The sequence below is a fragment of the Trichosurus vulpecula genome, chromosome 1 (genome assembly GCF_011100635.1).
Source record: "Trichosurus vulpecula isolate mTriVul1 chromosome 1, mTriVul1.pri, whole genome shotgun sequence".
NCBI classification, from domain to species: domain Eukaryota; kingdom Metazoa; phylum Chordata; class Mammalia; order Diprotodontia; family Phalangeridae; genus Trichosurus; species Trichosurus vulpecula.
In genome coordinates this window covers 162,101,959-162,106,910 of record NC_050573.1, presented here as the reverse complement: position 1 = coordinate 162,106,910, position 4,952 = coordinate 162,101,959, and the positions used below count along the sequence as shown (strand labels likewise).

Here is a 4,952-nt window from a genome sequence, read left to right as displayed (position 1 = left end):
GCAATGGCTCCTAACCACGGAGTGTGGGTTTGCATCAGGCTTCTTGCTGGGCGGACACCATATGACACTTATAACTGGCTACTTGAGATTTAGGAGAAGGGACTTGTTGAAGGAGGTACCTCTCCATGGTCTCCAAAGAAATAATATTATAGGCTGGTTGTGAAACTCAGGTTGATCAGGGACTCCCAAACAGACCCCCTTTAAAAAACAAAAACAAAAATTGACATTTATATACTGCCTTACATTTTACTAAGCAGAAGAAGATGAGGTTCAGAGAGGTTCAGAGATTAACCTAATGCCCAATACATGTAATAAAGGAACTCATTCTGATTTCAAGTCCAACACTCTTTATATTATACTATGCCTCTTCATTGGCAATATATTTTTGTTCTAGTCAGTATGTCAAATGTGCATATGTATATATGTACACCAAGAAGTACCAGCAGTGTGTTATGACTGTTTTGCTGCCCAGGAAGGCTGAGCATGGTAGTACACACCTCTAATCCCTGCTACCAAAGGAGGCTGAAGCTCCTGGATCAGTTGAACAAGGAAATTCTGAGCTGCTGTAGGGTTAAAGCCAATTAGGTAACTTCATTCTCTGGGACCAATTATTGGGAGTCTCTGTGGGGATGGGGTGAGGGGCTAGAGAGGGTGTCAGTTCAGCAAAGCTGTATTAAGAGTCTGTTATGAGGTCCCTCAGGCTGGTGGGTGGAGCTGTGGTGCTGGTGCGGTCACTGCATCCGCTGCAGTGAAGCTGATCCTGCTACAAGACCGTGAGATTGATCCATTGCTCAGATCAAGTACAACCACGAGGTGGGGACCTGCCCTTCACCGTGGCCAAGGACCCTCCTGTCAACATACGGCACTGTGGCCAGAGTGGCCTTTGTTTTCCTTGAGTGACTCAGGTTACCTCATTGAGCCTGCTGGTTGCTGCTGCTTCTCTTCCGAGAAGCGGAGAACTTCCTGTGTGATGAGTCATGGGGCTGGCTAAGGGGAGGTGTTAACTCCAGAGCCATGCCCTATTGGGTGTTAACCTGGTCTACACTAGGGGGAGGGGCCAACTCAAGAACCAATTGGCCCTGGTCATTCAGGCAGCGCTTGAGCAAGGACTGGAGGCCAGTGGGTAATCTTCTTATCGTAGAGGGGAAGCATGTATACGATTTTGCCTTATACCATCTCGCTTCTCTGTGGCCTCCTGGTTACTCTTGTGAGGCGGACTTATTGGGCCTGGAAGCTTTTGATCAAAATATCAAAATGGGGATGCTGGTTTGTGGGCCTGTTACTGTGTAGTGTAAATACATGCTTTAGTTCTCCTGCCTTCTGCCTAGAGAATTCCTTATATCCTGTGGTTCCGAACCTTTCAGGCACATATGAGATTCTCTTTGAAATCATAAATTCTGCCTTCCTAACATAGGCACTCAATAAATGGAGAGAGGCTAGGCATCTACACAGGGCACACTGGAGCTGTGTGGTATGTGGATAATGATTGGGACACCAAACATGTCCCTACGGGCTCTGCTGACAACAGCTTCCGCCTCTGAGATTGTGAGACAGGGAAGCAGCTGGCTCTGCTGAAGGCCTACTCAGCTGTCCATACACGTGTATTTGACTTTGGAGGCAACATCATCATGTTCTCCACGGACAAGCAGATGGGGTGCCAGTGCTTTGTCAGTTTCTTTGATCTCCTGGACCCCAGCTGGGTCGATAGCAATGAACCATACGTGAAGATCCCCTGTAATGCTGATGCTAAGATCACAAGTTCTGGGGACCCTTGGGGGAGGGCATCGTTGCTGGCCATGAAAATGGGGAGCTCAACCAGTACAATGCAGTCTAGAGAAGTGATGGTTAATGTCAAGAAGCACTCAGGGCAGATCAAAGACATTCCAGACATCTGGAGACATGACAATGTTCATCACCGCATCTAATGACAATACAGCCAAGCTCTTTGACTCTTGACCCTTGAGCACCAAAAAATATTCAGAACAGAGTGACCTGTCAACTCAGATGCTCTTTCCCTCATTTATTACCATGTAGTCCTGGGTGGTGGGCAGGTGGCCATGGATGTAACCACAACCACCACCAGAATTAGCAAGTTTGAGGCCAGGTTTTTCCACCTTGCCTTTGAAGAGGAGTTTGCAGGAGTCAAGGGTCACTTTGGCCCCATCAACAGTGTTGCATTCCACCGAGACAGCAGTGGAGGGAAGCATAGCTACATCCAAATTCACTACTTCTATCCATAATACTACAAGTTTGAGTTTGAGGAATGGGAAGTTGAAACTGGAGTCTCCTGAACCTCCCACTCTCTGATTAATGAGTTGTGTACACTCAAAAATAAAACCTAAACCAAATAGAATATGAAAAAAAAGAGTCTGTTATAAGGTAGGCAGTTTTGCAGACATTGTTCATACAAAGGTAAAAAAGGAGAAAAACACTTCTTTGTTGTTTTTTCTTTCTCGTGGTTATTCCCTTTTGTTTTGATTCTTCTTTCACAATATGACTACTGTGGAAATATATTTAACAGGATTGTACTTTTAACATGATTTAACATGTATATAACCTATGCCAGATTGCTCGCTCTATGGGGGAGGGGGGAGGAAGAGAGGGAGAGAGAAAAATTTAGAACTCAAAATCTTACAAAATGAATGTTGAAAACTATCTTTACATGTAATTGGGAAAAAAATAAAATACTACTAAGTGCAAAAAAAGTGAAGGAAAGGAAGGAAAAGAAAAAGAAGGGAAAAGAAGGGAATGGAAGCACCTGGGAAGATGTGAACATATAGATGTTCAACTTGGGGCAAATAAACTTATTAATCCAATATTAGTGCCATGTCATCAATTCCTATGAGACAGGAAAAGTTGGGAGGGATAGAGACAGGATTCAATTTCTGCTGCTGGGTACAGAAGGATTCAAGATACAAAGTGGTGAATTATTGTAAGCAGAAAAATAGCTACTCTAGGGAGAAGAAAATAAAGTGTAAATACCATGTAGTCAGGAGGCAACATGAAGATATTCAATTTTAGTGAACTGTGATTCAATGTCTCAGCAAAAGAAGAGGCAGAGAGCAGGTTACAATGAAGGGAGCCCAGAGACAGTGACCCAAGAATAGCACAGATGAGCAGGCTACTGGATTTGAAGGCAAAAGCTACTTTCCCTCTACCCTGGCTTTATGTCCTTTTGATGACTCTATGAGAATGTGTTGAAGGGTTTATACTGGGAGCTAGTGAGGCAAGACTTCTCAGATGATTATAATAGCTAGTGCTATGGGAATAAGGTTACTTGTTACCAATGTCACTGTATTCTCTACTAATCTATTAGGAATAATCCTTTATTCTTCAGATCTTTTAGGAAGTGGATGATAGAGAAATGTGTTTGATTAAATGTTACCAACAAAAATAAACATGAATTTCAGAGAGAAAAAACAGAGAAAGAGAATAATACGTAGTTCAGCTTACCAGGACATAAATATAAATACATAATTCTATCAAAAATTACTTATCTAAATTGAGATTATAATTCTCAATAATCTTGATGATACCCAGGTATTTTTATAGAGAGTATTGAATTATATTAAAAATGTGTACTCTTTTATCATCCTATTGGTCTCAGCTGTCCTAAGATAATGTGGAAAGTAGAAAGACTTGCATGAAATAATGAAGAACAAAATGAGCAGAACCAAGAGAACAATTGTATACAGTAACAACAATATTGTTTTAAGGATAACTCTGAGCAAAGAATTATAAATTATTATATTACCCAAATAAATTATAAATAACCAAATTAACTATAAAGGACATATGAAGAAAGACACTGCATCCAGAGAAAACTGATAAATAGAAGTATATATAGAATAATTTTACATATATGTATAGGTATATACCTATTTGTGTCTAATGTCTAATGGTAGCCTTCTCTAGGGCAGGGAGTGGGGGAGAAGGAAGAAAAAAAATACATGATAATTTTGTTGAATATTTGAAAGGAATAGATTTGTAGTTTAGTGTGAAATCATTTTTTTTAAATTATACTATGTTATGGAAATGTTTGTTTTATTTCATAAATCAAAGAAAAAAATTGAGGACCTACCATGTGCCAAAAGACATTGTGCTAGGTGTTAATACAAAGAATTAACTAATCCCTAATTACAAAGAGCTTATATTCTAATGGGGGAGATAATAGGTATATTTCTAATTATATACAGAATAAATATAATTATAAAGAAAACAAATACAGTTTGGGAAGGAGAACACTAGCAGATGGGAATGTCATAAAAGGCTTTATGTAGAAGTTGGGGCTTAAGCACCATCTTACAAAAGAGAGGGATTCTATGAGGAAGGGGTGAGCAAGCAGTATATGACAGGCATGGCATAGAGATGGGATGATAATGGAGTGTCATGTGCACCTAGAAGAGAGAAGATAGGGGCAATTTGTCTCTGCCTGAATATGGAAGGTGAATAAATGTATAACAAAATTAGATAGATAAGTTCAGGCCAAGTTGTAAAATACTTTAAAGGCTAAGAGGAAGAAACAGAGATAGAGAGAGGCAGAGAGGAAATGGAGAGAGAGAGAAAGGGAGAGAGAGAGGAAGGGGAGGGAGAGAGACAGAGAGAGAGAAAGAAAAAGGGAGGGAGAGGGAAGAAAGGGCAGAGAGAGAGAGAGAGAGACACAGAGAGAGATAGAGACAGAGACCGAAAGAGACAGAGACAGAGAGACAGAGAGAGACAAAGAGAGACAGAGAGACAGAGAGAATGAGAATCTTCCTTCTATCCTTCACACTGTTTCTGTGTCTAGTCTAGTTAGATCTCATATAAGTATTTACCCTTTGGCTAGTTCTGCCTAATAACCGGAAACAACACAACATCTCTACCTTCTATTCTCTGTGTTAAGTGTGGCTATCACTGGAGGTCTTGCACCTTTATATGGTACAAATAAGCTTTGAATTAAGATAATCTAACCT

At 40.6% G+C, this 4,952-nt stretch overlaps 1 pseudogene; it reads left to right on the top strand.

The window, feature by feature from the left end:
• The first annotated feature begins 786 nt into the window (after nt 1-786).
• LOC118835103 lies at nt 787-2,291 on the top strand (annotated as a pseudogene).
• The last annotated feature ends 2,661 nt before the right edge of the window (nt 2,292-4,952 follow it).